This window comes from Mus caroli, chromosome 1 (assembly GCF_900094665.2).
Source record: "Mus caroli chromosome 1, CAROLI_EIJ_v1.1, whole genome shotgun sequence".
Classification (NCBI taxonomy): domain Eukaryota; kingdom Metazoa; phylum Chordata; class Mammalia; order Rodentia; family Muridae; genus Mus; species Mus caroli.
In genome coordinates, this window is record NC_034570.1 from 70,492,771 (window position 1) to 70,504,131 (window position 11,361).

An 11,361-nucleotide genomic window follows, 5' to 3' on the forward strand; every position below is an offset into this window, starting at 1 on the left:
TCTCCCTCTCCCTCTCCCTCTCCCTCTCCTTCTTCTTCTTCTTCTTCTTCTCCTCCTCATTGGTGTTATGTCTCCATGTATGTCTATATGAGCATGTCAGATACCCTGAACTTGAATTATAGACAGCCCTGAACTGCCATGTGTGTTCTGGGAGTTAAACTCAGGACCGCTGGAAGACCATCCAGTACTCTTAACCACTAAGTCATTTCTCCAGCAGTGAACATTTCTCACTGTTTTTCCTAAGAAAGACAAAGACATCAACCAAAAATGGCATAACAAAGTACAGTTAGACCAGTAAAATACTATTGCATCAAACTTAATAAAGCAACTCAGTATGAGGAATAGAATACCACAAATAGGCAAAAGAGTCAGGGACAGTCCATACTCTCACTATTATGATTCTCATAAGAATACCAAGCTACATATATGAAGAGGACCCAAGTCAGGCTCCTACAGGCTTTTTGATCTCTGTGAGCCTCCATGCTTATGAGTCCTGGTCAGTTGACTCTGTTGACTGCGTTCTTGCAGTGTCCCTGACCCATCTGGTTCCTCTGATCCTTCCTTCCCCTCTTCCATAGGACTCTCCAATCTCTGCCTAAACTTTGGCTATGGTACCCTGCATCTGTTCCCATCAGTTGCTAGATGAAGTTTGAAATCTCTCTGGCCTCTTAGATGTCAGAAAGTAATATATGAGAGAAGAGGAGGAGGAAAGATCATGAACATATTTCTATATTTCTAATAAAAAATTAGCATAGTAATCAAAAAGGAAAAAAAGAAAGAAAGAAAAAAAAACCCAGTACTGAAACTGGGCCACCCAAAGAGTGCAAGCCACTCCTCTCCCTCTATTCCAGAGATTGCTTTGAGAGAGACATGTGACAATCAAGGTGGAAAATCAAAGGCCATTGTGGCATTTGGATATTGTGACCGGGACAATGACATGGAATCCCTTCTGATAGTGCTACAAACTGATGTGTCTAGTCACCATAAAAGGAATGAGGGTAATTTACCAAAGACAGAAACAAGAAATACAAGTGAGCATCCAGAGGCACTGTTTGAACTTGCAATCCAGGAACTGGATTTAGTGACTAGGTTCCAAAAAAAAAGTGATACTGTTGAAAAACTAGCTTGAGCTAAGCATCTCTCACTTGTGTGAAAAGATCTCATCCTCTATGCTAAGAAATGGCCTTTTCTTGTATAAGAATCACAGGTTAGGAGCAAATAAAAGAAGCTGAACTTAACCTCAGATGGATGCCAAGATGAAATACAGCACTCGAAAAGATTTCAAGATTGCCCAATGAAATAGCAATAACTTGAGAAACTGAGGCAAAATGTAAGACAAACCTTAGGCTGTGCCTCTTGAATGTGCAGATTGCTGTATGCATTGGAAGAGTGGGGAGTTTTGCAAACACTGCCTGGTGCACCATCCAGAGGGCAACTCCGTAGCATCTGCCCACCCAAGTGAGCTTTATCAGGCTTTCTATTTGCACATGATCTTTGGTTTTCTTTTGCTGCTATCTTTTATTATTTGGAGAATTTAGAAAAGCTCCCTATAAATGTTGAGCCACAGAAAGAGAGGCATAGGACTCAATGTGATTGCAACCGTTCTGCATTGCCGTGTAGAGCAAAGTAAACAGAGGGCTCTGTTCAAGGTTCCTGCATACCCACCCCTGAGACCTCCAGCAGTCCTTTTTACAGGTGAAGCTTGCAGGATTTAGAAACAACAGCCCATCATTCATCTTTGAATGAGATCATCAGGGCTTACTCTTAGACTTGCACAGAGTACAGCGAAGAATCAATTCAATACAAGAAAGATCTAATTGATATAAACATGTATCCTTGCTCTAAGTCCACACCTACCCCCCACACACACATACTCACATATGTATGCCCATGAAAGCTCACACACTCAAAGGTATAAACACACCAGCCATGATGTCAGTGATCTATCACAGTGATAACAGTTGTGGGAGAGGTAGAAAGAATTGGAAGCCATCCATAAACTTATAATGTTTCACTTACACTTGAGTTTACACTGGTAAGATGGAAAATGAAGAATGTCCTAGCATTCTGTCATTCCTTGACAGTCATTATTTGTAATAAATCCCCAGGAAATTTGTACTCTTTAATGCTCAGATGCTCCCAATCTATTTGCACGATTTAGCTGAGATCTACAGATACCCCACCCTATCCTCTCACATCTTGCTTTCTGTCTCCTTGGTTGAATTGTAGGAGCAAAGTAAACAGAGGGCTCTGTTCAAGTTTCCTTTTATACAAATGAGCCATAAAATTGTCCATTAATCAGCACTGGTTCCCAGGGGCCAGTTTGCATTGTGGACATTTCCCTTTCCTTTCCTGATCCCCATTTTGTTGAAGAGATTATTCAGAAGGGGGTGGGGAATGGCATGGCATACAGTAATAAGCCCCAAAGAACAGAGTTAGAAAAGGCCAGCTTTTGTCTTTTCCTGTATGCAGCTCCTGGCCTGAGCCAAATTCTCATCATTCAGCCATTCAAATCCCAGATTGTACTCCTGTTCACTTGAGGTATACTTTAGCATTTAAAATATTCTTTCTCTTTCCCAGAGGACACGGAGTGCCCATTTATTCAGACAAGTGCTACATGTAAGTTCTTTAGTCCTATAAACATCCCCAAGGGATCTTCAGGAAAAGAAGTCAGGAGCACAGAAAGACTGAGACAACAGGAGGCTTCAGAGTCCTGCATGTCAGGGCTCTCACCCATTGAGTTGCTGCCCAGGGCATCAGTTCTGGTAGCCTCTGCACTTATCTTGAGAGGGTTTCTTGTAAGAAACAGAAGGAGGAAATCTATATGATGGTTGAGTTGTCTGGGAGCACAGCAGGCCCAGACTGCCCACCTTCTAGCCATGGCTTTCTCTGGGGAACTAGAGCAGAGACCAGCATCCTACCTGTCTCCCTCTAACCTCCAGTTGAATGAGACTCTCACACTCAAACCCAGACACTTCTACATCCTCATCAACAGACAAGCTGTTTAGACATCAATAGATTTACTATTCATTGGTTTTGAGTGCAATAAAAAAGATATGCTAAAGTACAAAATTGGTGCAAAGTGTTGTTTTGTTTTGACTCTGTAGTATGGTCTGCTATCATCCTGGCCTTGAACTTGCTATGTACCTAAGGGTGACCTTGAACTCCTCTTCCTCCTGCCTCTGACTCCTGAGTGCCAGACTTAGAGGGTATCACCATTCTCTGTTTTATGTGGGGCTAAGGATGGAACCCAGAGACTTATGCTTACTAGGCAAGCACTGTGAGCCACATCCCCAGGACCCCAAAATTGTTTTTGATGGGTCTTTCACAAAAGAACTTCCTTTACTTGGTTCAGGGTAGCTGGTGCCTTGTAGAACCCCTCTCTTTCTTTTGCATTTAGCCCCATATTTACGTTTAAAATAAAGCTCCTATACCTTCTCTTAAGGGATTTCTTTCTTTTGCTTCACCATTTTTAAAAAGCTAAACTGTTTGTCTAGCCCTGTGGAGAGGGAGACCCATGAGGATGGAATAACTGGCAAGAATCTGTATTTCTAAAAGAACGTCACCCTGAGGTTAACTTGAATGGTTTTAAAAGTTTATCTCACAATCTTTAGGGCCAAATACTGATTACCCTTGGTAAACTAAATTTGTTTTTCTGAATTGATGGGTGATGGCATGAGATTTTAAAGAAGAAGAATTGAGGGGTGCAATTGCTTATGAATCTTCTCCTGAGAGAACGGATGGCTTCATGGTCAGATCTCTACTCCATAAGCTTTCCTCCACTATCACTGCCCATCTGAACGTCTGGGCTTGCATTGACTTGACTCACTTGCACCCTGAAATCCATTGCTCTCATTCAGAGAAGTGTGAGCTTCTTGAATCATCAATGAGAGCACAAACATGTCTGCTTTCGCTAATATAGCCTACCTTCCTTAACATCTCCTACAGGCTTTGGCAGTTTGGCACATGTAATTGAAACACACTGGCTTCTATAAAAATTAAAAAGAGAGAACATGCTTAAGTCCAAAAGGAATTTCTCATAATCTCTCTAATATGAGCACTTGGAAAGTTGACAGCCCCTGCTGCCTTGCATCCCACAGCGTTGTTTACGAAGCTCGGGATCTGGTCTCATCTGACTCAGGATCTGTTTCAGCTAAGCTGTGTGAAATCTCTTGGTTTTCTTGTGTGGGGGGAAGAAGGTTGGAGTGCATGGTGCAGGGGGGGGTGGGGGCAGATAGCACTGTCCAGACTGGAAGCCAAGAGACATCTTCATTATGCATACTTCCCTTGGCATCCATGTCACTCAGGAAAACTGTCCTGGAAAAACAGCGGGTGGAAAAAAAAAAAGAAGTGCTGTCCTGTGTCATGGGATCTGTGTCTGGACAAGAACTTGCCAAGTCTGTTGCATCCATCTGTCCAGGCCCACTGACTTATGTGGCTTCCTAAGTAACTTAACCCTGGTGTACCACCGGCTGAGCCAACTACCACTGAGTTCCTCTCTGAGGCAAATCTCGTTATCCTTGGAAACAAACGATGCATTTTAAGAGTAACATATGCAGGTCCTGGCCTCATTCTCTGGCAGGCTGTTAGAAGCCAAAAATGATTCCTGTTAGGACAAGGTGGCCCTACTCGGAGTAGGTGAAAATCTCAGATAATCCACATTCCCCATGCAGCCGTTCCAGTAATTCTTTCCTTATTGACCTTCACGGGAGAGACCGGGTTGTTCTTGGAGAGCAGAGCAGGATTGCAGACGCACTCCCACTTCACTGAGAAGTGAAGGCAATGTGTTACCTTCCCTGTGAACATGTCACGGACCCACCCACACACTCGCAGAGACGTGCAGATGGACCTACCCCAACAGAATTCAGGTCAGCGATTTAAATTGGTTTCCTAGACATGAGGTGAATGTTCCATTTTTAAAAGGAAAAAAAAAAAAAGTCTTTTCACTCCCATATAGCTTTTTTTTTAAGAGGGGTGGTATGTTTATAGAAAGAAGCTGTCTAAGGACTGATGAGAAGTGAGCCAGCTGAGAACCCCCTGGTCTGCCCCAGGGTGAGGCTTTGAGTTTCCTGACATCCTGGCCATGTGATCTGTACTACGGTCCTCAGCCACTCCCTATTGCTGGTTAGCAGGAAGGGCTTCCCAGAGGCCATGGCTGCATTACTAACTATTACTATATTAAATATAGTATATTTATATATACTATATATATTATATTAAATATAGTATATTTATTAAATAATAAATATTACTATATTAAAGCCTTCACAAGGAAAACCAATTCCTTCTCTCCTTTATCCGACCAGGAGGTTCCTGCTGAGGCTAATCTGGGGGAAGATGGCAGCGGAGACACATCCCTTCTTTGAAGCTCATAAAATCTCAACAGCTTTCTTTGAGGAAAAGGAGATAGGAGAGAACATTCAGCACTTTGTAAATATAAAATCTTGTACAGAGATTAATATTGCAGAGAAATCATAATTTTAAGGAAAATATTAATTTTTAAAAACCGAAAAATACCACAAATATTATAAAACATAAGAAAAAAACTATCTTGATCCCAACTATAAAATTCCCCCCTCAAGTTTCAGCCATAAAGTTTTGATTGACTTTTCATTAACAATGATTCATATTACTTTCCATAGGAGCACAAGAAATGGTGGTGAATTTGGATCACATCTGGTGGATCAACATTTGCCCGAAGTGTTGAGAGTCACAAAGTTCAATTCACATTAAGTACTTGGTACCAGGGAGGTCTTGTAAATCAGGTCTGCTGTAAGGCTCAGTTCCTGAACAAGCTCGACCGAGCAGGTTATTTCTAGCTGCCTTGTTGAATGGCTAATTTTTTATTAGATATTTTCTTCATTTACATTTCAAATGCTATCCCAAAAGTCCCCTATACCCTCCCCCCACCCTGCTCCCCAATCCACCCACTTCCGATTCCTGGCCCTGGCATTCCCCTGTACTGGGGCATAGAATCTTTTCAATACCTAGGGTTTCTCCTCCCATTGATGGCTGACTAGGCCATCCTCTGCTACACATGCAACTAGAGACACAAGTCTGGGGGGGGGGGTACTGGTTAGTTCATATTGTTGTTCCTCCTATAGGGCTGCAGACCCCTTCAGCTCCTTGGGTACTTTCTCTAGCTCCTTCATTGGCTAATTTTTTTATGCTCTTCAGTTGATAGCACTAATTATCAGTGGGCTATTTTCCATGGACTACTTGCAAGCTGGATCTCTCAAAAAGTCATTGTCCACATGGATGGGTATCTTGTATCACATTCACAGGTAAATTAAACCTTTCTCTAATGTATTTCTCTATTCCCTGTCTCTTTAAGTGATCCATCAGTCCAAAGGCTGACTCATTTTAATGGGAAAATTTGTTTGTTTTTCTCTGACCGGACTTGAAATAAGAACTTGCATTGCAATTTTATTTTGGGTGGTGAAATATTTTATCAGATTCACAGAAATACATCAGCATAATTCCATTCTGTAGTCTACTTATAGTTCTATGCACTGCTTACAAAGCAAATTCTTGGCAGAAGAGAACTTTAATTTTTGAATAGGTGGCACTGAAAATTGAATCCTCAGTTCTCAGACCTTATGCAAATGATCATAGGGATATAATTTTACAGAAACTTCTGGTCTTGTAGCTTTCACACATTGTTTTTCCTTTGCCAGCCAGACTGAGAAACAGAATATGAGACTTTTCTGGCTTCCTGTTTTGATACCAATAGAGTTGCTGTATAGTCAATTCTATGATTACAAGGCAGGGCAGTGGTTAAAAACTGTGTTAAATCTGTGCATTATTAAATATTTTCCACTAAAGCCACACCTATACTTGCCCAAATTAATTCCTTAGTTCAATGCAAAGGAGTTGGTATTTCAGTGATGGCTGAGAGCAGGGGAGGCGGTTAACATTACCTTACATTTTTGAACTTGCTGCTAGAGATGGTTTTAGATGTTGTAGCTCAAAGCTCATTAACCATACATTCATTCATATATGAAACCTTCAAAGTAAATCCATGTAGGTAACTATCATTTCAGAGGCCAGAGCAACAATGTTATCAGTTTAAAAAGACAAGAAGGCCATATGTTGGTGTATGTTCCTTATCTGTTTGAAACTTTCTAGTGGCTGTCCACTTTTCTTTAAAATGGTGGTCCTCACAGTTCACAGGCAGGGTGCCCTGGATCCTCCTACAGTTTTACTTAATTAATGAAAGGTAAACAAATTAGAGGGAAAAATGGAACTTAAAACGTGTGTGTCACTAATACTGTTTCAAAGAACCCATCCTCAGACACAATCACAAATGGAATCTCAAATTCACACACATTCCTCCTATGTTGTCTATAACATCCACAGTAACTGCCATGGAGGCAATGCTACATAACACAACCTGCCTCCATCTATGACATGAGATGACAGGACCATGTCATGCCCATGCATGGTGGCTTGGGATATGAACTCGGGACCTCTTGATTTCATAACAAGTCCTCTTATGCACTGAGCCTTCACTCCAATCCCTAGATATCGTGTTTCTTAAATCTGTAATGATATGAGATAATATTTGTGAAAATGATAACTGAAAAATAATTCAATCATGCAAGATAATCTAATCTTAAAAAAATATATGCGAGCCGGGCGTGGTGGCGCCCGCCTTTAATCCCAGCACTCGGGAGGCAGAGGCAGGCGGATTTCTGAGTTCGAGGCCAGCCTGGTCTACAAAGTGAGTTCCAGGACAGCCAGGGCTACACAGAGAAACCCTGTCTCGAAAAACCAAAAAAAAAAAAAAAATATATATATATATATGCACATACATACACATTCTCTCACTCTCTCTCTCTCTCTCTCTCTCTCTCTCTCTCTCTCTCTCTCTCTCTCTCTCTCTCTCTCTCTCTCTCTCTGTGTGTGTGTGTGTGTGTGTGTGTGTGTGATGCACAGGTGCACACACACACACACACACACTTATAAAACAAATGTCAAAGAGAAAAAAACCCAAAGAAAAATAAAGTTTACTGCAGAACAGTCCATTTGCTAGATGTTTGTTATCTTTATTTTTACTTTCTTATTTTCTATATTTCTTCTAGTGTGTATTTGTTCCACTACAAGATAGTTGAAAAGGTTTTTATCTTCAGACTGCTAATGAAATGAATATACAGTGAAGTTCACATGAAAATTGTGATAGCTAAGTGTGGTGGCACACGACTGTAGCCCTAGCTGAGGCAATAAGATTGCAAGCTTACGACCTACTTAAACAATTATATATACTACCACAGTATATAATATGACCATTACACATTTCCAAATTTTCCCACCAACGATTGTTTATAATTTCCCCCACATTAAGTCCCAAGTTTATAAGAACCCATTTACCTTAAGATTTATCTATTTATTCATTTATCTATGTAATGTGTGTATGTTTTTGCCCCTCTGGGTTTAGGTGTATCATGTGTAAGCAGGAGCCTTTAGATGTGAGAATGGAGAATCAGAAACCCTGGAACTGGAGTTACAGGCCGTTGTGGGTCACCATGTAAGTGCTGGGAGCTAAACTGAAATTGCTCTTAACCACTGAGACATGTCTCAAACCCCCAAATCCATCTATAGTAGGAGTATAGATGGCTTTCTATATTTTAACCATTTAATGTATATGTTAAATATATAGCAAATTCATAAATTTATTAAATTATTTTATAATTACATCTGTGTATTATAATAATATATAATATATAATTATACACATACATGTATAATTATAATTGCACACACACATATAGACAGACAGACAGACAGACAGACAGATATAGATATAGAGAGATAGAGATAGAGATAGAGATAGAGATAGAGATAGAGATAGAGATAGAGATAGAGACAGAGATCTGAAAACACTGAATGGTTCTGCCTCTGGACCAAACTGAAAGGACCAATGTGTCTTCCTAGAATTCCCACTCAAAGCAAGGAAAATGTGATAATGGATTGAGGCAAATCAGACAGGATAACATAACCCAGAAGTTTCAAGGTCACAAATGCCTCTCATCTCCACCTTTCAGGGAATTTTAAAAGGGGAAGCCGTGTACATGGAGCGAGGCTGTGCAGAGAGGCTCTGCTGAACTGCTCGATGAAAAGGCAAAGGAGAAGCATATTATTGCACTTGAACTATGATGTCATGTGGAATGCATTCTGCCAGCCTTGAGAAGCAGGAAAGTCAGCAAGCAGAGCCGGGTGCTCCTCATCTGCATGCACACACATGTCCTGACTCTTTATATCCTCACCACAGGAGGATACAGAGGGAGGGAAAAAGAGAGAGGGATACAGGAGTTAAGAAATAGTGCCAAAACATATAACTGTTAAATTGCAGAGCTGGCTTTCAAACTCAGACATTGAATGCTATGGTCCCTTCTTTCTTAATCTCACTCCCTGGGCACAAAAGAAAGAGGAACTCCCCAGACACTACAAAATGCATTCCTTGTAGTCTGAGGGATTTTTTTAAGTGGGGGAGGAGTTACATTCTGTTTTAGAAAGCTTTGATGGTATGCATGTGATGCATGAGTGCATGTGTTTGTGTGTATATGTGTGTGCATGTGTTTGTGTGTGTTTCTATGTGTATATGTGTGTGCATGTGTTTGTGTGTTCATGTGTTCATGTGTTTGTGTGTGTGTATGTGTTGTATATGTGTGTGTATCTGTTTGTGTGTTTATGTGTGTATGTGGGGTGTGTGTGTGTGTGTGTGTGTGTGTGTGTGTGTGTGAAGTAGGAGATTTGCTAACGCAATCATTCTTCCGTCCTTCTGTTGCAGTAAGGCTGAAGTGCCTTCCTCCTGACAGGAATAAGGCCACAAATAAACCAAGGAAGCACAATTGTTCTCCTCTGTGAACCACTTGAAGGGCAGACGATCCTTGGTCCATCCATTACCACATAAATAATTAAATACCCAGAGCCTGCAGCCAGCCCAGGTTGGGCACTGGGTGAAGCAATTCACATTAAATATTGGGAGAACAACACACTTGGTCAGTCATTAGCTCCTCCTAGTGGCTTCTTTGGCCTTTGGTCAGGAGGCAGCTAAGGTATTGGCTGTCTTAGAGGAAACCCAGTTTCTTCTGCATCTCTAAGCCAGGGGACCTGGTCACACCATGGAAAAGACCACACCCCTGAGCACCCGAGCTGATTTCCCAGAGCCACAACAGAGCCCTGAGCCTTCTACTCCTGTGGCATTTATAAGTCTGTCAACCCAGATGCCTAAGACCTTCTAGAAAGGAAGCCCGACCACAATCATGTTCTCTGCTGGAGATAATTAGAACTTCAAATGGTGGAACAAAACAAGTAATACATGGTGACCTACAGGTGCCTTTCAGTTATACTGCACTCCGCTCCTGCCTTGTGGAAGAGAAAGCACGTTTAAACAGGAAAGTTTAATCACATCAAATACAGAAACCAGGCTAGAGCTCTGTGGAGGTGGGGTCGGGAGGAAGTAGGGGGGAGTTAAGAGAAACTGGCTACTTCTAATTTCTCCATTCAACCCCCCCTACTCATCTCTTCTATGGAAATGACTCCCATCCATTTGGGCCATAGATTTCGCAAGGTTCAGTATATCAGGTCTCCAAAGACATCTTGGCAACTCAGAGGGAGGTGAGATGCTCTGAGTCCCACAGAGAGAATAAGCTTCGTTATCAAACTAGAAAGGATAACCTTGGGCAAACCTAAACTAGAATTGCCTGTCTCCAGGTAACTAGGACAGTGGCAGATCAGCAAATAAATCCAAAGGGCAATGCAAGTCAAACACTTAGGGAGAGCTCTATGTTCTTTCTGGATCCAAGGCCACTCTCAGCCGCCTAGGCTGACTTGATAGGTCTCAATCTTGCCAGTCCATAGCCCTCTATCGATTTTATTAATGATGCCACTGGACATTAAAATTCCACCTCTTCCTTACAGTGGAAGTGACATAATTCAGATGGAAAGGTTTTTTTCAAAGGGCTATACTGTTTTATACTCAGCAATGCTTAGGACACAAGTGTTCCCATCACATACACAGAGAGAGAGAGAGAGAGAGAGAGAGAGAGAGAGAGAGAGAGAGAGAGAGAGAGAACGAGCGCTTGGGTTGTTCACAAATGCTTTAAGCCCTTCAAAACCAGCAACCATTCAAGACCCACTTCACTGTGGAGATTGTCTAAGAAGAAGAAAAAAAACCTAGGGATGCTGGAATTCGTAATAAATCTAGGTTAAATCCTGGCTTTGCCCTTGAGCAGAGTTCCCATAAGCAAATCTGGCAACATCTGTTAGTTCCAGTGCAGAGGAGGGCCACTGTCACCCGATTTACAAATCTGCCTGTGGGAAGGGGATGCCGCTATGCATTAACTGCTTAACAGAGCC